Genomic DNA, 25649 nt, shown 5'->3' on the forward strand with positions numbered 1-25649 from the left:
GAATCTATAATCAGCGATCCAAAGCTTAATCTTTTGTCACTTTGTATGCCATTTTAATAGCCAACTCCTTGCTCTGAATATTAAGTACCAGGTTGGCAAAGTTGAAAAATAGATTTGATTTACAGTGCCAACCAATTCAATTTATTTGTCCATTACCATGCTGTATTGCCATAAATGGATTATCAATGAAATAGAAAGTAGACAAAAAGAGGGCACACCCATCTAAATGTAGGCTGTTAGATGAGAAGATCAAACACAAAAGTATTGCACTCACTGCATATGATGTAGGATAGGCATGTCAAGCGGTGTAGAAGGTCTTCAGCATGTTGGTTTCACCTTGCAGAGTTTGGCAAGCAATCAGCCAGACTGTGTGCAGAGATTGTCAGGCAAGCAGCTGGAGAGTGATGCCGAAACTGTCAGGCTGTGGCGTGGAGTGCAAGCTGTCTCTAAGCCACCCAGCCATGGGAGATGACTTGTGCTCCATGGCACAGTCTGACAGTTCCAGCATCACTCTCCAGTTGCTTCCCTGATGATCTCTGCAGTTACCAGCCACTTGTACACAGTCTGGCTGCTTGCCTGTCAAACTCTACATGCTAAAACCAGCATCCTGGAAATCTTCTACACCACTTGACATGCCTATCCTACATCATATGCAGTGAGTGCATGACATTTGTGTTTGCTTTTTTCATCTAACAGCCTACATTTAGATGGGTGCACCCTCTTTATGTCTACTTTCCATTTGTGCATTAGGGTATGCAGGACCTGTATTTGAGAAGCAGCACCATCTTTACTCCTTTTTGGCACCTGTTTATTATAAACTTTGCCCATTTACCTGAACTTACTAGTGACTCCCCCCCCCCCACACACACACACACATCTGGTAGAAACAGGCAGCGCTATAGTTCTTTCCATCATTATTACTCAAATAGGTTTTATATGTAGGACAGAGTAAAAAAACAATATTTGCCTCTGTTTGAAGTTTAGTTTATTTGTAGTTATATATGATAGGTCATTTGAAGCAGAATGCTAGACAAAAATGAGATTAAAATAATTACCTACTAAAATAAAATAAATAAAACCATCCTTTTCTCTAATATTCACCTTCAATTCTGAGATTACCTCCACATAATACAGAATGCCCTCAGTTTGATGTCCAACATTATTCAACCCAATTCCTATGAGCCCATGTCATCCTGGACCTTCCCAGCCTGTAACTGTACAGTGAAAAGAAAATAAGTACAGTAATTGGCTCATCTCTTCATCACTCCTCTTTCGCTTACTACCAGCACGCTTCTTGTCAACACATTAATTAACTGAGTGGCTCTTTGTACTGATGCCAGGTTAAATTCAAGTACTAATAGTGCTTACAGTAGAAAAAAATAATAAAAAATCTGATAATGTTTTAATGATTACAGAGTTACATTAACTTGTGTTTTCTGTCTGCCTAGAGTTCAGCTTTAATATATTATTATAGTAGTATTTTTCTCTGTGTTTGCATTCTGCTAAGAAAAGTGTAAATAGAGCTACTGAGGTTTCATTTTATTCTGTTTCTGAATAATGCCATGTTAACACCTGCATTGCTGCTAAGCTATTTTATCACTGCGTAAGCGTCAGTTTTAAAAACTTAAATGCTATGTCTAGAATGCTCTTTAAGAGCAAATGCAGTCATCAATAAAATCAGTCAGCGAGCCTCTAATTCTTTCCAGCACATTATGAAACTCTGGTAAAATCAGAACATTCCCTCAGTACTTCCTGATGTCTGTGCTGTGTAATTAAATCAGCACGGACGCTCTTTCCCACCTGGCTTTTTCCATGTTTGAGATAGAAAAGAACCAGCAGTGTCCCAACATTCTAAGCAATTGCTTTCAAAAATAACCAGATTACCATCAAACAGAAGTGGAGTGCACTGGGGCACTACAGCAATGCTTGATTGAAAACCGAAATGCTCAATAATTACTCATTTTTGGATTTGTGTCCCTCTTTTAACCAATTTTTGTTTAAAAAAATGTAAAAAAGCAATTTTATTACTCAATTTGTGTGACTCTTTGGGTACCTAAATAGTTAATTTTTTTCTTTGCTAGGGGTTCAGTGGGGGTAACCCCTGGTTATACAAACACTACAATTGCTCAATGTTCTCTGTGTAATGTTACACATTAATGTGTAATTTTGACTTGAGAACACTTGAGATATGATGGAAATATTTGGAATGGTGTTCTTTAAAATTATGTTATGAAACAGATTCTGAACATCCCTGTACATCTAACAAAAAAGACCCATAATATTGCATATGTATTTCATCCAAAATTTGCTTGTTTTAAAGTGACCCAGTCATAAAACAAATCTGAAACCTCTATACCTGTATAAATAGAGGCTGACTACCTTTCACACATCATCAGAACACTTTTTCATTAAATAAAAATCCTCCTTTGAGGTCTACTGGAAAACAAATGCTTCCGAGAGTTTTGATCTTTTTGGTCCCCCTTTTTTTCACTGGTTCCTCCCACCAACCTCCTCATTACTACTATGCCCTGTAACAATGTGAAGGTCAGTTTGAGGAATCAGTGAGCATTGGCAGGGACTGAAAAAATCTGAATTCAGGGGCAAATTTCTCCTGAATGGAAGAACATTCTGGAGACATAGGAAAGGTACATATACTGTTGCTTCTTGTGCAGTTATAACAGTTTATGTTTTTTTGCATAAAATAAAACATGTTAGAATTAAAGATAAATGGTGTATGACCAGGTTGTGAATATCTAGAAGAAGAAGAAAATGTGAAAGCCTCCAACCTTATTCAATAACTATTTTGAGAGCAATTAGTAAGGGTGTTGCATGTTAGCAATGGACATTACAAAATCATCCACAAACTTCATGTTTATGGGCTACTTTAATATTTATAGCATTCTAAACTGTGGGAATCTGATCATCATTTTTAAATTAAACAGCTTGTGAATCCAGTTTGTTTTATTATACAATCTTTGTTGTAATGCTTTTTGTTATAAATGTGGTCCATTTTAGATTAAAATACAGTTAGTCTTTAAAAGAGATGTTACCCATTTTTATTATCTAGTATTTAATGTGTAATTACATATCTGTATAATTTTGGAGAATGTTCAAGATTTAAAAAATGTAGCTTGGAACTTTACAATTACCCCATAGAGACCTATATTGCATTGCATTTTATTCATTTTATTACCTTGTATTTAAGCAGGTTTTGTGGTATTCTAAAGCAAAGCTTCAGGAAATTGACATCACTTAATCAAATTATTAATATTCATTGTATAATTAAAAGTGACATAATTTATAGCTACTGTATGTTTGTTTGCAGACTGTGACTATAAACTGGTGATAAAACACAATAAGCAATTAGTGCTACATACCAATGGACTACACGTTTCCAAACGTTATTGGTGGAATTTTCTTGAACACGCTTATTTAGTCATTACAGTCTGTAAAACGAATCTAGAAAGGACCAGCTTAAAATAATATTATATTATTGAATAGTGTAAAGCTACATAACTTAAGAGTTGTAAGATGTAGATGTTGGCAGTCTAAGTTACCTACTACTAAATACGTTCCAGTGTTTATGCCAATGATATTTGAGAAATATAAAACATCATCAGGTTCTTTAGACCAAAAGCACGCATTACTAGGAGTACTAATCATTTAAGCTTCCAGTGCTGCATTAAAGGGGAGCAGCATCTGTTATGGATTTGACAGTACTTAAGAAGTCTTGTAGGTAAACAGTCATGTTTTAAATACACAAAAAAACAAATATAATGAAAATTTTGTAAAGAAATACTAAAAGCTGCACTTGAATTTTTGGATACAGAGAGATTTTTACTGCAGTTTTTCTATTAGAAGACCTAGAAGCAGTGTATGTTATGGTACTCCATTTTAGAAGGAACTGGCAGGAGGACTCATTAAAGATAATGCTGGTTGCAAGATCAGCTTTCACCACACTGTGCCCTCTATTCAAATTAAAGACAAGCAAAGAAAATCTTTAAAGTCTTACTAAACCCAGTAACATGAAAATAGTTCATCCCCCCACAGTGCCCACAGCTTATAAATCTTCTTTTTACATTAACATATTGCCACTATATACCTTTTTGGATGCTCTGTATACCATGGTTACATGATAAACTGCACAGTTTCTCCAGTGCTGAGAGTTCAGGTAGGAGGAGTTTTCACTACAGCTTGTATACACGCCCACATGTGTGATGTCAATATCATGTGACCTGGCTAGCTCGAGAACAAGTAAATGTTCTCTCCAGCATAAAAGACTGAGCATGTGCAGGTTGGCTACCCTGCCTGTGTTCGCTGGCTTTACCCAGATAGACAGTGCAGGAGGGGGAGGATCTATGCAAGCTGGATAAAATAGCTTTTTTTACACAATGCAAAGGGTTAACCCCTTAAGTTCCACAGTGAGTATAACAAGCATGCTATGCTGCATATACAGACTGATTTTACTGCTGTGGGTTTAGTAATACTTTAACTGCACAGTAGTGCATATTTAACTTTTTTTTTGGTATAAAAATATATTGTGACCATATCATATAACTGACCGTCACCTGGAAGCTCAGTATAACATAGATGACAGTGTTCCTTTATGAAATAAGAAATTCTTATAAATGCAGTACAAACATTGCACTAAGACACTATCATGACCCATTTACTATCAATGCATCAGAGGTCCCATTGGAACTTGTTAAACATTCTACTGAAAAATTCATTGGAAGAACTGTAATAAGCAGGTGTAAGTTGAATAACGCCTCAAGCTAAATTATAATGTTGAGGGTTTATGAGGCGTTTCCAGGAAGAGAATGCAAAAGATTGTGTTTCATCTATGTAAATGAACCAATGACACTTTATGTTTGAAGCAGAAAGTACATATACTTGGCCAATCAAGAAAAAAACATACTTGGGGGGTTATTTATGAAAGGCAAATCCACTTTGCACTACAAGTGCACTTTCAAGTGTAGTCGCTGTAGATCTGAAGGTGACATGCAAGGAAAATAAAAAACATCATTCTAGCTTGCACATGATTGGATGATAAAATCAGTAGAGCTTCCCCTCATTTCAGATCTTCCCCTCAGATCTACAGCAACTGCACTTCCAAGGGCACTTGCAGTGCACTTGTAGTGCAAAGTGGATTTGCCTTTCGTAAATAACCCACAATGTGTTCTTAATATCAAAGTCTGAATAGCAGAAAGTTTAAATCCATTCTGTGAGGTTACAGGAGGACAAATGACATTTTTTTATAAAAATACTATCCTGTGATTTGATCAAAAGTGTATCCCTTTTAAATGTCCTTTGTTGGGAGACTGTAACAATTGTAGAAGGAATTCAAATTAAAGGTGGCTATCCACTCTACCAAGAAAGGACCTAACCTATAGATGCTTATACATTAAAGCTCCCAGTGTATTATTTAACAAATGTAAGTTCTATTATAAAAAAAACAAAACATTGCTATAAGGTAGTTTTATGAAGCAAAATACTGTGGGAGGTATTTACTATAACTGGAGAGTTCAAAATCTGTTGCAGCTCTGCACAGAAACCAATCAGCTTCCAGGTTTTATGGTCAAAGCTTAATGGAACAAGCAGAAGTTACAAGCTGACTGGCTGCCATGCACAGCTGCACCAGATTCTAAGTGCACCAGTTTTAGTAAATCAACCCCTGTATGTCTCTATGTCTCATAAAATGTCTTTCCCTGTTTGCTATCACTGATTGTCACTAGGGAAGAGCCCGATGTTCGAGTCAAACATAAGTTCGAGTTGAACATTGGGTGTTAGCCCGTTCGCTGTTCGCGGCAAATTTGAAAGCCACGGAACACCGTTAAAGTCTATGAGATTAACATGAAAAACCAAAAGTGCTCATTCTAAAGGCTTGTAAGCAATTTATTGCCATAAAAAGTGTTTGGGGACCAGGGTCCTGCCCCCCAGGGGACATGTATCGATGCAAAAGAAAGTTTCAAAAATGGATTTTTTTTGGGAGCAGTGATTTTAATAATGCTTAAAGTGAAATAATAAAAATTAAATATTCCTTTAAATATTGTGCCTGGGGGTGTCTATAGTATGCCTGTAAAGTGGCACAGTTTTCCTATGTTTAGAACAGTACCACAGCAAAATTACATTTCTAAAGGAAAAAAGTCTTTAAAACTGATCACGGCTGTAATGAATTGTTGGGTCTCGGAAATATAGATAAAACTCATTGAAAAAAATGGCATGGGTTCCCCCCAGTCCGTTACCAGGCCCTTCGGGTCTGGTATGAATATTAAGGGGAACCCCGAACCAAAAATGTAAAAAAACAATTGTGTGGGGATCCCATTCAGGTTTGGTATGGATATTAGGGGAACCCTGCACCAAATAAAAAAATGGCATGGGCTCCCCCAAGATCCATACCAGACACTTCAGGTCTGGTATGGATTTTAAGGGGAACCCTGTGGCAAATTTTTTTTAAAAAATGGAGTAGGGGTCCCCCGAAATCCATACCAGACCCTTATTGGCAGGTCGCAGGAAAAGAGGGGGGGCAAGAGAGTGCCCCCCTCCATAACTGTATCTGGCCACATGCCCTCAACATGGGGGGGTGCTTTGGAGTAGCCCATGTTGATGGGGACAAGTGCCTCATCCCCACAACCCTTGCCCAGTGGTTGAGGAGTCCTGTGGGCAGGGAGGTTATCGGAATCTGGAAGCCCCCAGATCCCGGCCTCCCCCTATGTGAATTGGTAACAGGTACATTGTACCCCTACCATTTCACAAAAAAGTGTCAAAAATAGTAAAAAAGACAGGAGACACTTTGGGACAAGTCCTTTATTAAAAAATAAAAAGTTAAAAATGTCCCACGATGTAAATCCCTCTTACGCCGCCCGATGGACCGAAAAATGAAAAATAAAAGCTGCAAAAGCTCCACCTCCGTGGGAGGCTCCCGCTGAGTGACGCTTTTTCTTGATGACAGCTGTTATATAGCTGAGGTGGGCCCACCCGGTGATGTAAACGGGTGACCCTGCCCCCCCCTCTGACGCAACGTCACATCAGAGGAAGTTGGTGTCACCTTTTTGGTTCGGGGTTCCCCTTAATATTCATACCAGACCCAAAGGGCCTGGTAATGGACTGGGGGGGGACCCATGCCATTTTTTTCAATGAGTTTTATCTATATTGCCGAGAGCCGACAATTCATTCCAGCCGCGATCAGTTTTAAATTAAAATTGTAATTTTGCTGTGGTACCATTCTAAACATGGGAAAACTGCGCCACTTTACAGGCATACTATAGACACCCCCCAGGTATGATATTTAAAGCAATATTTCATTTTTATTGTTTCACTTCAAGCATTATTAAAATTCCTGCTCCCGAAAAAACGTCAGTTTTTAAAACTTTTGTTTGCATTGATACATGTCCCTTGGGGCAGGACCCAGGTCCCCATACACTTTTTATGACAATAGCTTGCATATAGGCCTTTTAAATGAGCAATGTTCTAGTGCGAACCGAACCGGGGGGGGTGTTCGGCTCATCCTTAATTATCACCCATGCACAGCTTAGTGTACAACCCTGGCACCTGTAAGATGCCGGGATGAAGTATCTCCTTTGTGCAGAAAGGCCAATGGCAATGACTAAAGAATGAAAATTTGTGGAAGACGGAGATGGAGGAAGCAATGAGGGTCAGTATAGGTGATGCATCTCTAGAGGAAGGCACTTTGAGAAGTAAGTGGGCCATAATGTGTCATAGTTCACCTTTAATGAATTCATTCTTAGATATGTGTTTTTTTATTGTTTAATTTTTAAAAAAAAATCTATTGAAATGGGTTGTTTCATTGATATACAATGACATTTTGAGCAACACTGCAGTTTATAGAATATTTGGCTATAAAGGGTCCTTTTTGTAAACCTTTTGGGATTAAATGTGCCAAATGAACCATGAAAGGGTACAGTAATACATGCTTTCAATCACTGTAAGAAATCATTATCACATAAGAAATTTTCCAATGCATCTTGTATACAAGAAACAAATATTTTACGAATATTTTTACTACATGTGTTGTATTCTTCCATTGGATTTTTCAATACAATTGCAGGCCTTGAACATTCCACCCACTGTGTGGGATTGAATATCTACCCTTATATTACCACCCTGGCCTTCTTTGTACCCATAACCTTTGCTGAATTGATAAGCTTCATGTAGAAATCACCCATCTCAATTGTTACTGCCCTGAACCACTAAAGCTCGAATTGCTTGCATTGTAAATAAATTTAGAACTAAAAAAAAAAATGAAATAACCTTCTGGTGTGTAGAGTAATTTCCAATTGCCATTTCCAGCCTCAGTAGAAAACACTAGGCTAGATTAAAACTATTTTGGTCTGTTACCTTGGTACCATCTAACGTGTCCAGGGACAATTGCAAAAATGCAAATCACTTTAAATAACTGCATAATTACAAACTGTTTTATGCATTGAACAAAGTGGTTTACTGTATTGAAGCAGATATTTTGTTAAAATCCTCACACAATCTTTTCCAATAATTTACCCAAAACAGATAGCTTTCTAGTTTTAATTAGGCCATGAAGTAAGGTGAGGTAATTATGGGCATAGACGAATGATGATGCTACCATGATGACACTGCTTAAATGTAAATTGAAGGCTTTGAATAATCTCTGTAAATCTTGCGTAACAACAGAAATTTACTACAGCATAACTACAGCTAAGGCCTCATTCATTCCCCGGTACACAAGAGTGACTGCATCATTTCATCAGTTGATCTGTATAGCCCAACACAACCTCTTATAGAGTTGCTGCTGCACCCTACATCAACCCAGCTGCTAGGTCTCTGTATTGGAATAGTCAGCAGGTGTCCACAGAGCTACAGAACTCAGCTGCATTTTAGCACATAATACCTTCAGACTGTGGGGTTTTCTGATGATCTTGTGGATATCTTGCGCAGTCTTGTCTTCCCCAGTGCCCCAAAAAATCTTAAAGATTGTGAGTTGGGGTAACTATAGAATAAAAAAAATGGAGCTCATAAGCTGGTTCCTTAAGCTGCCATTTTTGCATGTTTATTGAATAGCTCATACAGTGAGTTATTGTGCTTATCAATACACTCATATATATTTGTAAGTCAACAATATATGGGGAGCTTCTATTTGTGACACACATAAACAGTGTAGCTTAAATGTGGAGATCAAAGTTGATAATGGTTTCAGTATTCATGAGAGCTTTTTTATCTCATTAGTAATCCAGTGATTGAGAAAATTAAACATGGATTTTTTAACACGTCCAAAATATTTGAGAATTTTGACTTTGCTGAAAAACACAATTTAAGCCACTTATCAAATGTTGAATAGGCACTAAAAGTCTAACGCATGTTATTAGCCAAAGAATGGCGCTATGGTATTGTAAACACCACTACCCTATTATATTGCAGCAGTTCCTTTTACCTAGCTGTTCTCTAACTAAACAATGGTAGGTTGGAAATTGGAACAGTTCATCATTCATGCCATAACCTATCTACACAATGAAATGAATTCAAGCATGTCTGCTCTTCCTATTGAGTAAAGGATCATAATAAGCACATTTTAGCCACAGAGTGATTAATATATAAATTATATTTCACCCAATTGCACAGTGCAACCAAGCATGATTTACAGTTAAGACCACTGGTTCAGAAGCCTCTGACATATTACTTTAAAGCAAGCTTTATGCCTAGGACAATGTTGCCGCTTCTGCAAAAAGTAACCAATCAAATAGTGGCATGAAGCAATGCACTGTCATGGCCATTCCGTATGCTAAAGAGGGGAAAGATATTCAGCAGCCTAGTTACACACAATGTAGGGTATATTTAGTGATTCCCTCCTCTCATAGTTTTCCCAGTAGAGGAATTACTGTAAGTGAGGCAGAGGTGGGTATCATTTTCAAATTAACCTTTCCTGTTTTGATGGTGCTTTACTAAGAAATTAATATTAAGAAATAACAACACAGTTTCAAGTACACATTTCTTACCCTATTACTCTAAAAGCTATTCTACAAAATGAATTACTTTGATAGAGGGTTGTAAAGGAGTTAGCAGTGGATTGAGGATTTAAACTCCCCGGTGGGTATGAAAAAGCTAGCTGGCAGGGGATATGAAAACACTGTCCTCAGCTGAATATATAACTCTGTGTATTTAATTCCTAGTGATTCCTAGTGTTTGTGTGCATCTGTCTATCTATATTATATACTGTATGTATAGTATGTACACCACACATGTACACATGCACACATGTGTGTGTATATATATCTATATATATAGATATATATATATAGATCTATATATATATATCTATGTATATAGATCTATATATATATATATATATCTATATATATAGATATACAAATATCAGTCACAATAATAAACATTGTTCACCGAATATGGATGCACATTTCATGATTTTCTTTTCCAAATGTATGCGCTTTTCTTTTCATAAGCAGAAATTTTACTGTGCAAATGAGCACTAGTATTTGCAATATTTTTGACAGGATGGGAAAAAAGCAGTCTATGGAAAGCATGAGACCGTCTCTAAAAAGCTAGATTATAATATTGCCATATTGAGGATACTCCATGCTGATTTGTAATGTCCTGAAAAGTAATACAAAAATATGAAACAATATACAGTGGCAAAACAACTTCCAATCTGTCATTCATTTTTTTTTATTAGGAGTTGCTTCATGGACTATAAATGAGCCTTTGATTCGATTCTTTTGTTTAACAGGTTGGCAAGGCGATGGAATAGTCTAATTTAGAAGGGTTCCCATGGCACAAACAAGATTACCAGCTTATGCTCCAAAAAGTATTTATCTTTCTGCTCAGGCTATACCACATTTATAAAGCTGCTTATTTATATTTTACAGCAAGTATAGCTTTTGCATGACACATATTAACTTTGCAGCATAGAGATAAAATATGTAATTCTTCTTTGTGGAGGTGCACTGCAGTCTAAAAGTTCAGCACTTTTTAGCTCAACGGCAAGCCTGATTTAGAAAGGATTTCATTTTTACTACATCGAACACTGAAATAGATGGTATAAATATATATGTTTTGACACACATCTGTCTGAGTCACTGAGAAATGCATCTGCACATTAGTCACTCTAAGATGCTATAAAAGCCACAAAGAGGGGTATTTTGAAAAGATATGTGTCAGGCATTTGGCAGAAGGACACATTGAAATTCGGGATAGATAGATAGATAGATAGATAGATAGATAGATAGATAGATAGATAGATAGATAGATAGATAGATAGATAGATAGATAGTGTGTGGTTGTACACACCAATACATTAGTATTTTTGAGGCATGCTTGAGTTCTAAGTCGAAAGCCATTTGTGTCTGAGTGGGCACATTTGTCTGACTGGGAAAGTACAAAATAATATATCTTGACACATATTGGAAATAATAGATGTGCATTTTAGTATAATAGAGATGCTTTTACAAGAAAGAAAGCTGAAGATTATAGGAAACAGCCCCATCTGTGTGAAAGCAGAACAGATAATATGCCAGTTATAAGAAGCTGGGTACTGTTTGTCAATGACTGCATGTGCTGGATCATTCTGGGGCTAGAGGGCTTGTTAGATTGTCTGGCTGCACCGAGGATCATGTACCACATCCTTATGTTACAATAATTCCTGATCATGTAATGCCATCAACAGTTGCTTAAGGGCAGCATGTTCGTGTGTTTAGTCATGGTGATATGTTGCACATGTTACTCAAGAACACAGCACAAATAACACGCATATTGCTTGTAATACAAAATGAGTAGCAAACTCTGGATTTTCCTCTTAAATTCATCATACTATCTTAGCAAAACACTTTGCAATGTACCAAGAAGGGATATATTTAGTGCAGTGTTCTGTAGGCATAATATCATACCATTATCGTAAAGTGATTATTAAACACTCAATTCATTTTACCTGAAGCTGTACCTGACTATACACTAGACAGACCCATTTGTCTCACTGGAGGCACATGCTGCAGTTTTTAAATATGCCATGGCATTGTGTAGAAAATGACAAAGGTCATTTCTAGAATACACATGCAAACACACACACACACACACACACATGCACTGCTTGGCTCATTGCATTAAGTAAACTCATGGATATACAGTTAACTGCGGTGTGGTGAACAATCGCGACTATACAAAGGGCTTCCGTTTGTTTAAAACTGCTGCCTAATTACTGAATTCACTTCTAACATTAGCCAGACACACTGAATTAAAAGTTGCAATACTTACATACAAACAGCGTTCATCTACATCACAATGCAGCAAGCACTGCTGTCATCCTGTGCAAAGGATAACGTACGCTGAATGCAGAGATTTTATACAGAAATATCTTACCTTCTTTTTTATTCTGCTGCTGATCTGGAAATGTGGTATTGTCCGATTCAGCACCACAGCTTGAGCATTTGCTGCTATTTACCCTCTATTTGTGCTTGTATTTTCCCAAGGAATATTCTACTTGATTCTAACTCAGTCTTTTCCTCACAGTCACAGCATCACTTTTAACTCTAAGAGGCAGGAAAGCAAAGCCAAGGGGAAGCTCAGCCTGTGATTGGCTTTCATTCAGGGCTCCTGATTAATAAGGGAAGAAAAAAAAATCCTCTCTCACACAACACAGCAAGCCTCTGCTGAAAGAACTGCAGTACTTACCATGGGAAGGTTAGGGACTGAGAGGAACGCTGGCTTTTACCAGCAAAACGATTTGCAAGTGAATGCAGACAGAGAAGTGGAAAGAGCTTTGTTAAACACCACATCTGTATAATGATTTCCTTTGTTTGAAATTTAACGTAATCGTAAATCAAATTCCACGATCTCTATATTTCAGAGGCTGGGGAAAAAAAAATCTACATACATCAAATTTTAATTTAGAAGTTCTGGAAATGGTCCTGTTTTAAAATTAATGTCACAGAACTGAAATGGCTTTGTTTAGGCTGAATAGATACCCAAATTTCATGTGATTTTCTTTGTTGGCAATCTGATATCAGCAAGCGGTGTTCAATTTCCATTTGAGGTAAGAGCATCTCCTCTGCTGCAAAATCCTCCTTCTGTTCATCACATAAATCACCATCCTTCTCCAGGCTTATTTACCCTTGAGTTTATGTCAGCTAAAGCCATACCGGGCCAAACTGATTTCACTGCTAAATAGATTTTTGCAGCTTTCCTTCAGCATGAATATTTCTGCATAGTGGCATGCCAGAATTATTTAGATTTATTTCTAGATTTCTGGATAATTTTAATATTTGGTGATCACACTTGTATTTTGTAAGCTATTAATAAAATATCTTTCTATAATTCTATGTCAATGAAGACCTTTATACGTTGTTAGAAAATGATTTCAAGAAGATCAGATATTTTCCTTTTTAAGTATAAGAGGTGATTTGGTGATATGGGTACTTGCCAAGTTCATCAGTTACAGTACTGATCAAACTAGCTAATCAGCAGTGACTGATACAACTGTGAGGATGATGGCTTTAAAGTGTTGCTAAAAAAAATCTCCCTTTATAGACACATTCCACTCTATTTTTAGAGATTGTATGTTGCCTCCTACCTCCTGCTCCTCCCTCACACTCCTATTAACTCATTATTATGATGAGCTGCCTCTCTGGCCAATAGAAATGTGCAGAAGGTAAGAACAGGTGGGTAAGCTTCAGGAATGCAAAATGACCATGAGTTTGAAAGCCTGCTTCGATTATTTGTCTGAATTTATACCTGCAGCCTTTTTTGTTTGTATTAGCTTATTAGTTATCCACATAAAATTACTCAATCTGATATAATCCATCATTTTTTGGTTAGGATCATTGGTCTTCTTTTTTCTCAGTAAGACAGGTGTTCTGCTGCTGCACCTCCAATTTATGATTAGTGATGAGACAATCATACCTGGGTTCAGTTTGAGCAGGGTTCAAAGTTTGAATGAAAAGTCAATGGGAGCCTTTCATTTCTGGCCATGTTCTGGGCTAATAGGCAAAAGGAGTGTCAAACAAATGATATGGAGTGCTGGGCACTGCAATGGGGAACATGTACCAATATTTTGTACATTTTTGGGGAGCTGAGAGTTATATTTTTACTAATGTTTAAACGAGAAGTATGGGATTTGTTTTATTTTTGAATCATACTTACCTAGCTGGATTCAGCACCAGTCCGCTGGCTCTAACACTAATGCCGCGTACACACGGTCGGACTTTTCGTCTACAAAAGTCCGACAGCCTGTCCGACAGACTTCCGACGTACCTTCGGCGGACTTGCGGCAGACTTTCTTACGAACGGACTTGCCTACACACGACCACACAAAAGTCCGACGGATTCGTACGTGATGACGTACACCGGACTAAAATAAGGAAGTTCATAGCCAGTAGCCAATAGCTGCCCTAGCATGGGTTTTTGTCCGTCGGACTAGCACACAGACGAGCGGATTTCGGGGTCCGTCGTACTTACGACGTAAAGATTTGAAGCATGTTTCAAATCTAAAGTCCGTCGGATTTGAGGCTAAAAAAGTCCGTTGAAAGTCCGGAGAAGCCCACACACGATCGGATTACCAGCCAGCTTTAGTCCGTCAGCGTCCGTTGGACTTTTGTAGACGAAAAGTCCGACCGTGTGTACGCGGCATAAGAACCGAGTGAACAAACACCGTGGATCGCTCGGTTTTCACAGCTTCCTGAGCAGAGAGCTGGTTACTGTCAATCACTGGCTATCTGCTCTACCCCCCATTGGAGTGCTGGGCTTTAGTGGGGGCGGGAGTGGCTAGCTCAGGTTCTTAGAAGCTCGCTGAGAGGCTGAATAGGTTGTCGGTCCAAGCATATGGGCAGATCCCAACCATATGGCTCTGTGACATCAGCCGACAGTGGGCTTCAGCCTGCTGTCTGCTGAAAACAGGTCACAGGAGTGTAGAATGAACTGCACTCCTGTGATCCACAGAAGTACAGCCAAACAAGCTTTGGCTGTACTTATCATTTTAAGTGAAAAATTAACAATGCAACCCTCCAATAAATAACATGCTTAGGGGATGCTCTGACCCTACGTGTGAAGTGGCAAAAAGGCCTGTCTTGCAGTCTCCACTCTAATTCATCCCAAAGGTGTTCTATTGGGTTGAGGTGCAGGCCAGTCAAGTTCCTCCACCCCAAACTCGCTCACCCCCAATCCATGCCTTTATGGACCTTGCTTTATGCGCAGTCATGTTGGAACAGGAAGGGGCTATCCCCAAAACTGTTGGGAGCATGAAATTGTCCAAAATGTCCTGGTATGTTGATGCCTTAAAGTAATTGTAAAGGCAGAAGGTTTTGTATCTTAATGCATGCTATGCATTAAGATAACAAAAAACCTTCTGTGTGCTGCAGCACTCTTAGCTCCCCCTTCTACTTACCTGAGCCCATTTCTATCCAGCAATGTTGCAGGAGAGACTTGGCTGCCCGGGACTCTCCCTCTTCATTGGCTGAGACAGCAGCAGGGTGCCATTGGCTCCCACTGCGGTCAATCAAAGCCAGTGAGCCAATGGAGAGCGAGGGGACGGAGCCTAGTCAACATTCCATGTCTGAATGGACACTGAGGCTCAACTCTGGTTCCCTCATAGCAAGCTGCTTGCTGCAGGGGCACTTGTCAGGAGGGAGGGACACGAGAAGAGGAGGATCTGGGCTGTTCTGTGCAAAACCCTGCACAGAGCTGGTAAGTATAACATGTTTTTTTTTTTCAAGCAAGAAAAAAGATACTTTAGAAAATAGACTTTAGTATTACTTTAAGAGTTATCTTCACTGCAACTAAGGGGCCAAACCCAATCCCTGAAAAACAACCCGCTAAAATCCCCCTTCACCAAATGATTTTAACCAGTGCGCAAAGCAAGGTCCATAAAGACATGGATGAGTGAGTTTGGGATGGTGGAAATAGACTAGCCTGCACAGAGTCCTGACCTCAACCTAATAGAACACCTTTGAGAAGAATTAGAGCAGATACTGCAAGCCAGGCCTTCTCATCCACATCAGTGTCTGACCTCACAAATGTGCTGCTGGAAGGTCAAACATTCCCAGAGACACATTCCTAAACCTTGTAGACAGCCTTCCCAGAAAAGCTGAAACTGTTATAGCTGCAAAGGGTGAGCCAACTCAATATTAAGCCCCAAGGACAAAGACTGGGATTCCATTAAAGTTCATGTGCCTGTAAAGGCAGGTGTCCCAATACTTTTAGTAATATAGTGTATGTGCAATGTATAACTTACTACAGAAAAAGCTGAGGAAGCTACAAGGAAAAGTATTTAGATTGCCAGCAGAATGAAAGCTCCTAGTGGCTTCATTCTGTTTGTAAACAATGTAGCAAGGGATTCTTTCATCTATACCATACCGTTCATCTAGCTAAGGGTGTGCTATAAAAGGTAATGGGGGACTTCCACACACAAAAGAAAAAGGCATGGGGTTCCTTCTAATTTATTTAGGCCATTCAGGTCTGGTATGAAGTTTAAGGGGGGATAAGCACATAAAAAAAACATCTGATACCCCAAATTATATATCAGACCCTTTAGATCTGGCATGGATTTTAAGAGAGAATGCCACACAAAAATCAAGAAAAACTCTTCTATAAGCATGAAGATGGCAGGCCAGTATAGGTGGTACAAGCAAGCCCCCGAATCATACCAGGCCACATGCTCTCAATATGAGGAATTCATCACCAGGGAGACCCCCCCGGCAAAGTACATTGAGTACCTTGTCCACATGTTGATGATTACATGGGTGTTTCTGGGGGTGACCAGGTGGTCATAGGTTTCTGTGATTGTTCATTATAGTAGTTTGTGATTATTCACTGCTATTATTCATGATGTCTGTCTCCCACCAAATCTGTAAATGTGTGTGGGTTCATCCAATTTGTTCTCTGACCAAACCTTAAGCTCCTTACCAATCTTAAGTGTAAGGCAAGAATAAACATTGTGCTACAAATTTTGCTTTAAATAACTTCTTCAATTACTGTATATAGTCATGAGAAAGAACTTGATTCAAGGTCTGCCCCAGCAAGTTACGTCTCTTCCCATGAACAATAACCCTCTTTAAGTCGTTGCTGCAGCCAAAAAAATCTTAATCAAACGGACCTTACTTACCTGAATTTTTGATCACATGACAGGCACAAAGCTCTTCCTTACTATAGAATAGGAGCACACTTCTTCTCTGGTTAATGTGGATACTTCCTATCGGAAGTCCAATGCATGAATTCTCTCAAGTTACATAAAACCGCATTGGCATGATGACATAACATCAAGAAGAGCAGTCAGTGCAAGCAGAAATGCTGGCTCACTGGTCTCCACTTCCAAATAAGATGTCTGCAAAGGAAACTGATGTCTGACTCAAGTGAGTAAAGGACAGCCTGTAATTGCTAACAGGGACAAAGTAACATAAGAAAAAAAATTGTGTCAGCATATTACTGTACCATTAAGATATCTGTGATATACTGGCATTTTTGAGGCAATTAATACAAAAAAACTGACTGACCAGATTTTCTGGATCAATTGATTTAACTTACCACTGACTCAATCTAGCCTACTTCTCGAGCATTATCCATTTTTTTTTCTCAATTATGGGAGACCTAGTGTTAACCTTCTGTTACTGAGATTTGAATTTTCTTCTCTACACTTCGATAGTGATCTACCTATCGGCATTGTGCATGTAACGGGTGGTTTACGACTTCACTGTGCTGCCAGTTTCTGACCCTAGCCGCCTCCTTGGCTTTGAGGTGTCATAAGGCACAGTTGTGGAAAGGCTGAGAAGGCTTCCCTCACTCTGCCTGGTGCCACTGCACATTTTATAAATATAAATATAACGTATTTATCGGCATATAACACGCACAGGCGTATAACACGCACATTCATTTTAAGAGGGAAGTTTCAGAAAACTTCAGTGCCCATCTGCAGCCTCACCATTGCCATCAATGCAGCCTGATCAATGCCCATCTGCAGCCTTACAAGTGCCATCAATGCATCCTCACCATTGCAATCAATGCAGCAGCCTCACCATTGCAATCAATGCAGCAGCCTCACCATTGCAATCAATGCCGCAGCCTCACCATTGCCATCAATGCAGCAGCCTCACCATTGCCATCAATGCAGCAGCCTCACCATTGCCATCAATGCAGCAGCCTCACCACTGCCATCAGTGCAGCCTGATTGATGCCCATCTGCAGCCCAGAGGGGACAGGGAGGGGGGCGGGACGAGCGCCGACAGATTACATACAGTGAGAATCTCCTATGATAGACAGAACAGTGGTCCAATGGCGGCCCAGGAGATGAGACTTCCTATTACAGAGGCCGCCAAGTAAACAGGAGATTCTCACTGTATGTAATCGGATGGCATTCGCCCCGCCCCCCTCCCTGTCCCCTCCGAGGCAGCTAAAATTTAAGTACTGGCGTATAACACACACGCACTATTTGTACCCGATTTTCATGGTGAAAAAGTGAGTGTTATACGCCAATAAATACAGTATATATAGTGTGCGTGTGTGTTATATATTATGTATCAAAGTGAGCTCTAAAGGTACAGGAATCTTGTGAAAATTGATGGCAAGATGAATGCAGCGTGTTATCAGAAAATATGGCAGACAATTTGCATTCTTCTACACAAAAGCTGCACACAGGTGATCTTGGACTTTCCAGCATGGCAATGTCCCTAAGCACAAGGCCAAGTTGACCCTCCAGTGTATACAACAGAAAAAGGTGAAGATTCTGGAGTGGCTATCAGAGTCTCCTGACCTTAACCACCTCAGCCTCGGAAGGTTTTACCCACTTACTGACCAGGCCATTATTTGCGATACGGTACTGCGTCGCTTTAACTGACAATTGCGTGGCCATGCAATGTTGTACCCAAATAAATTTGATGTCCTTTTTTCTCCACCAATAGAGCTTTCTTTTGGTGGTATTTGTTCACCTCTACGGTTTTTAATTATTTGCGCTATAAACAAAAAAATACAGGCAATTTTGAAAAAAAAAAAACATTTTTTACTTTCTGCTGTAATACATATCCAAAAAAAAAAAGGAAAAAAAACAAATCTCTTCATCAATTTAGGCCATTATGTATTCTGCTAATATTTTTAGTATAAAAGATCCCAATAAGCATGTATTGATTGGTTTTTGCAAAAGTTATTGTGTCTAAAAACTACGGGATAGATTTATGGACTTTTATTTTTTATTTATTTTTTACTGGTAATGACGGCGATCTGTGATTTTTAGTGGGACTGCAACATTGCGGCGGACAAATGTGACAGTTTTTGGGGACCAGTGACACCAATACAGTGATCAGTGCTAAAAAAAAGCAATGATCAATGTATAAATGACATTGGCAGGGAAGGAGTAAAGCCAGGAGCGATCAAGGGGTTAAATGTGTTCCCTGGGGGGTGCTTTCTAACTGTGGGGGGAGTGGATTTACTGGAGAAAAAGAGAGATTGGGAGATCATGATTCAGCTTAACTGAAACACGATCTCTCTGCCTCCCTGATAGAGCAGTGGTGTGCTTTGTTTACATCGGCACACCACTGCTCTGTGTCTCTTCTGAACGTTTAGTGGGTCGTGGCGGCCATCACTGCAGCTGGACCTGCTGATTGGCTCCCGTTGTTTCCAATCACAGTGAAAATGACGCTCTGGTGGCGTGAACATGCCACCTTACCGCATGCACAAAATCACATACAGGCACACCCGGGCAGCCCTGCCCCAGTAAATGGATGTGGGACAGTCCGGAAGTGGTTAAGATCACTCTGGGGAGATCTCAAACGTGTAGTTCAAGACAACCAATGACTTTGCATGACCTGGAAGCATTTTGCCAAGATGAATGGACAGCTATACCATGGAAGAATTTGGGGCCTCATAGACAACTATTAAGAAAAAAAACTGCATGCTATCAATGATTCTAAAAGGGGCAATACAGAGTATGAAGAACTAAGGGTATGCAGACTTTTGAACAGGGGTCCCTCCATTTGTTTACTTGGTGCCATGTGTTGTTTTATGATAGTGCCATTCTGTTATAATCAATATCAATCCCACAAGAAACAAATGCGTTTTGCCTCCTCACTCAAGTTTTCTTTATAAATTGAGCACAACTGTAATATATATATATATATATATATATATATATATATATATATATATATATATATATATTGTATATACATACAGTTCCTTGTTGGTCAGAATAGAGTTCAAATCATTATTTTTTATATTCTGCTATGCAGTCATATAGATGGTCTTTGAAAGGGTAATGCATGCATTCATAAGTTGCAGATAATGTAGGGAAGTCTGTTAGCGTAATCAATAGGAGCTATTCAAATCAGGGACAGCCAGATCTTTATTATAGAGCTGCCAATAAGTGCCCCAGAGATACTGATGTTGAATACAATATGGTTAGTATCCTTTTTAGGGGCATGGCAGGCCACTTGTCTATTGCTGACCCAGAGTACACTCACACTCAGTGAACACGTAAAGTAATGGCCATAAAATAATGCATTCTTTCAAATGAGCTCCTTATGTTTAAAAAATTTACAACTTCATTATGAAAAACACCAATTATATGAAAGACTCTTCAGACATCCTGTCAGTAGCTGCCAAAAGATGTCATACAGAAAAAGATCCACACTGTTGCTTTTGTCCAACAATATGTGCAACCTAATATCTTATATATAGCATCCTGTACAGTCCCCAGCTGATCAGAATCTTAATGCCATGGCATTTAATATAACATTTTATGATCCATTTAGAATGTAGAATATAGTGGTTAGTATTAAACTGTGAACATTGTTCCATACAACCAAAAAAAATGGCAAACTGGTATAGCCAATTGTATTCACCATCCCATATTGTGTATGAGTTCTGAGCATGTGGTTAGGAGTGCCTAAAAGACTTAAAATTTATTTAAACTATTTTTATTAGAAGAATCAGATACAGCCAGTATCTTTAACCACTTCTGGACTGCCCCACGTACATATACTTCAGCAGGGCAGCCCGGCTGTGCAAAATCATGTACAGGTACGTGATTCATGCCCGCAGCCATGTCAATCGGATTCGATTCAGGACCGATCAATCATCAGCTGATCGGTTCTGACCAATGGTAAAATGATGCAATCTCATCTCCTGAAGCCCTTTCCGGTTCCAGCGTGAGAGGAGAGAGCATCTACCATGTGTACACAAGCACTACACTGACACCAGATCACATAGGCACACATTTAACCCCTTGATCACCCCCAGTTAACCTTTTTGCTCCCTAATTAGCCGCTAGACTGCTTTTACAAGCACTGGTAGGGGACATCCCCTGCCCCACCTGCGCCTTCCATGGTTTTCTCAGGCTCTCCTGTCCCACTGGGGAACCCGTGGATGCTGCCGGTGGTTCTGCCAGCTGACCATAGAGCTGATTGGAGACCAGAATAGCTCCAATCATCTCTATGGCCTAAGAACCCGAAAGCTACGAGCATTTCATCACTTTGGTTTCGCCGGGTATAAATAGTGCCATTAGGAAATTGGGAAAGCATCTGACCACTCCGATCTTGGGGTGGTCAGATGCTTTAAGGGAAGAGGAGAGATCAAACAGCTTTATTCAAAAAGCATTAAAAGTGAAGATCACCTTTAAAAAAAAATCAATGCATAGTCCACCTGCTCCACCGCTTGCCGGGAATCAACATCTAATTTAGGGCCCCATCCGCTATTCATAACTCACCCAGCGACCAAACCTGTCTTACAGAATCTTTGGAGTTCCGATGCCATTATGAGGGGGCCAGCAGTGTCTGTGTCCTCAGGCAAAGGTGGACATGGTCGGTACTCAAGCAGGGCACGTTTTTCTCTGTTTAGTGATGTTGTCTATGCTATCCAGCCACAGCATGTAGAGGAGGTGGTGGACTGGCTTACTAAACCATCCTCATCCTCTACCATCCAAGCTTAGACTAGTGCACAGTCCACCAAAGCTGGCAGACTGGCTCATTCTGCCTCCTTGTCTACAGCTTGTCCTGAAATAGCTCCAGCATCATGCATGGAGGAGTTAGCTGAATTATTTGAACACAGCGTTAGCCACTTGCTTCTTGATGATACACAGGCATTACTTGATTCTAATGTTGGTTCTGAGGTTGAGAAAGGGAGTAACATGAGCCTACAGAGAGGAGATAACACTGATAAACAACAAATTGGCAGTCATGTTCCCCTGGCTGCAGCGTATTGAAAAGTTGGTTCCAGTAATGATGAGGATGGGGGGAATGATGATGATGAGGCCACTGCCATGACTTGGGTGCTGGATAGAGCAGAGGAGAAAAGTGAGGGGGAGGCACAACTTCAACAAGGCACAATGTCCTCCAGAGGCAGCCATCATGGAACAATAGAGGACAGCCACCCTATTCCATCAGATTGTAGAGCTATTATCTCCTGGGCCCGGCCCACTTCCCACAGCTCAGCTGTGTGGGCTTTTTTTGTCACATGTGCAGATTGCACTGTTGCAATTTTCAGTCTCTGCTGCAAGCAGATCAAGCATGGCAAAAACACCAGCCATTTGGGTACCACATGCTTGCAAAGGCTTTTATCCTTCCACCACTCAGCCTGTTGGCAAGAGCACCTGAAAGCCACACAATTCTTCTCCTCCTCACTCCTTAACTTTCATGTCTACCTCCGCTATATCTCATGACTCTCAGGAGCCTCCACTGACAGGGATGATGGTATAGCGAAAGGTGTCACGGATCCTTGCAACACGTCTGTCAGCAGCACACCACCAGCTGTAGAGTATAATAGGAAAATTTCTCTGCCCTAAGCTGATGCATTAAAAAATACACTCCCTGTCACCCACATGCCCAACATCTAAATCCCAGCTTGTCCAAATTGCTGGCTTTACAACTCTGGCTTTTCCATCCTTCCTTAAATTTGCAGAATGTTCTGTACCACAATGGCAGGTTCCCAGTCACTATTTATTTGCAAGCAAGGTCATTCCAGCTCTGTACCATCACCTGGAAGGAAGTGTTTTGACATTGTTGGTCAAGGCAGTCAGCAGCCAGGCCTACCTTACTGCTGATACGTGGTCCAGCAAGCATGGTAAAGAACCATATATTTAGTTCTCAGCACACTGGGTAATTCTGCTTGCAACTAGAAAGGATGCAGGACAAGGCTCTGTGCTGGCGCTTGTTTTGCCGCCACATCTCCATACAGCTGGTGGTGATGATGCGAGATCTGTCAGCTTCACCCTCTCCTCCTCCATGCCCTCCTCTGCTAAATTGTCCTATGAACAATCATTACTCCCCAAAGTGTTCAAGGGGCTATTTAACGAGTCAGGCTAAAATATGTCATGCAGTGCTTCAGCTGGTCTGTCTAGGGGACAGGAGCCACACCAGAGCAGAGATTCTTTCAGCTCTGCAGCGGCATGCCCAGAGATGGTTCACGCCATGGAAGCTTGAGTCAGGAATGGTGATGTGCGATAATGGTAATAATATTGAAAATCTAATGCGCAACAAACCAATCTTCAACAACCAGTTAAGGGAAGCTGCCTACATAAAAGAGTGTACCCACATAGCTCAAAGGATAAAGAAATGTAAATATAAATATATGTGGCGCTACCCCACTAATAATGCAATAACTAGTAATCCTAAGGAAGGTGATAGATAACAGAATAATAATTCAAAAATGCTAACACAAAGACACTGACAATGTCACTGACAATTTAGGCATAGAATCAAACAGTAAATGTGAATAGACTCCTGAAGTGCAGTGTGCATAAACGGACGTAAAAACGTATCAAAAAGCGTGGCAAACAATATGTCCTAGTACATAATGAAATAACCAAAATGAATATATTCCAGAAAATGCATAACATTGCGACTAAGTGACTAAATCCGAAATCTTCAAAAGATAAAGTGCAAGTGCATTAGTGAATAGGTACCAATGTGCAAAAATACTAGCAATATAGCTAATACATGCTGAAAAAAACAAAATGAAAATGATCCAGAAAAACGCATAAACAGTGCGACCGACCGAGTTTGTACCGACAGGCGGTGTGATGGTATCGTGGGGATCGGCTTCCAGTGATTTCCCCAGCCTTCAGGGGACACGGATCCAGCACCGGCCACAGCAAACTCCCTCCCGTGTTAATAAAACGTCCTCAGATGTTTTCTCAGATGGGCAATGGAGAAAGAAGAAAGGGCTCCATAATGTAATACGCCAAGATATTTTATTAAAAAACATAGCAACTTACAAATAAAAACGATGTAATCCTTGATAAAAACACAGGCTTTCGGGTTCAGCCGTACCTGGAAGCAGTGGCACCTGACTCCTCCCTGACGCATTGCGTCACACCACACGTGACTTTATCAAAGGGAAATCACTGGAAGCCGATCCCCACGATACCATCACACCGCCTGTCGGTACACACTCGACTCGGCCCATTGGGGGCCGCAACTTCAGGTGAGAGGCTGGGGAAACCATTGTTACACCCCTGGAACAAGAGTTGTTCCATTGATGAGATACCAGGCACTCGCACTTCTACACCATCCTTTAGAAGATTGCATTGGGCAGACATCGTGAATCGCACTCTATGCACTTTTGAACTGTTTCTTTGGACATTCTTAGTTCACATTTGTATTAGTTTCCATCTTTTCTGTACACTGTTATTTATGCACTTGCACTTTTTTCTTAAGTGATTTGTGGATGCTGCTATTTAGTCGCATCTTATGCGATTTTGGATTGCAACTTTGATTTTTATTGCAATATAATAATTTTTTTTCCGTTTTGGTCACTTCATCATGGAGTAGCTCAGCAAGTTTACTGTCACATAATTTATTATTAATATTTTTATGGTTGTCACCTACCGCACTTTAATATTGTCAGTGTTTATTTTTGATCACTGTGCCAGTATTTTTCCACATTGGTACCTATTTACTAGTGCACTTGTACTTTATTTTCTGAAGATTTCGGATCTAGTCACTTAGTCGCACTGTTTATGTGTTTTTTTGGATCATTTTAATTTTGTTTTTTTCAGCATGTATTAGCATATATTGCTAGTATTTTTGCACATTGGTACCTATTCACTAGTGCACTTGCACTTTATCTTTTGAAGATTTTGGATTTAGTCACTTAGTCGCACTGTTATGCGTTTTCTGGAATATATTCATTTTGGTTATTTCATGATTTGCGATAATGGCACTAACCTTCTGTCCACCATTCGACAGGGAAAGTTGACACGTGTCATGCCTGGCACATGTCCTCAATTAAGTGGTGCAGCATTTCCTAAACAGGTGCCCAGGTTTGCAAGATCTTCTAAGGCAGGCCAGAAGAGTCTGTGGCCATTTCAGGCTGCCATACACGGCCAGTATTTGGTTGACTGAAATTCAGCGTGAATTCCACCTGCATGTTAACTGCCTGGTTTGTGACATGTCCACTAGATTGAACTCTGGTGGACAATGCTGCAATGTCTCCACATGCAGCAGAGGGCTATCAATGAGTACCTGTGTGATTATAGCACAAGGACAGGCTCAGGGCACCTCAGCTTTTTTTCCCCATGCCAATGGCTACTGATAAAGGATGCATGCACTCTACAGTCACCATTTGAAGAGGCTACAAGGATGGTGAGCCGTGACAATGCATGCATCAGTGACACTATCACAGGGCACTCAAGGCAGAGCAGTGGGAGGAAGAGGAGGACTTCCTTTCCTCTCCAG

The 25649-nt window shown here is 40.0% G+C and overlaps 1 protein-coding gene across 5 annotated transcripts in view; it reads right to left on the reverse strand.

The window, feature by feature from the left end:
- LOC141144826 (cadherin-10-like) overlaps positions 1 to 12716 on the reverse strand; it is an 881011-nt gene extending 868295 nt beyond the window's left edge. For 2 of the 5 annotated variants that reach the window (XM_073630880.1, XM_073630882.1), the window contains exon 1: positions 12361 to 12716. The gene's annotated coding sequence lies outside the window, so the exon portion shown is untranslated. Of the gene's footprint in view, positions 1 to 8884; positions 8984 to 12255; positions 12312 to 12360 lie in introns of those variants that run through there. The other 3 variants (XM_073630881.1, XM_073630883.1, XM_073630884.1) reach the window with 3 other exon arrangements.
- Positions 12717 to 25649: the final 12933 nt, after the last annotated feature.

Source organism: Aquarana catesbeiana, linkage group LG05 (genome assembly GCF_042186555.1).
Source record: "Aquarana catesbeiana isolate 2022-GZ linkage group LG05, ASM4218655v1, whole genome shotgun sequence".
Taxonomy (NCBI): Eukaryota; Metazoa; Chordata; class Amphibia; order Anura; family Ranidae; genus Aquarana; species Aquarana catesbeiana.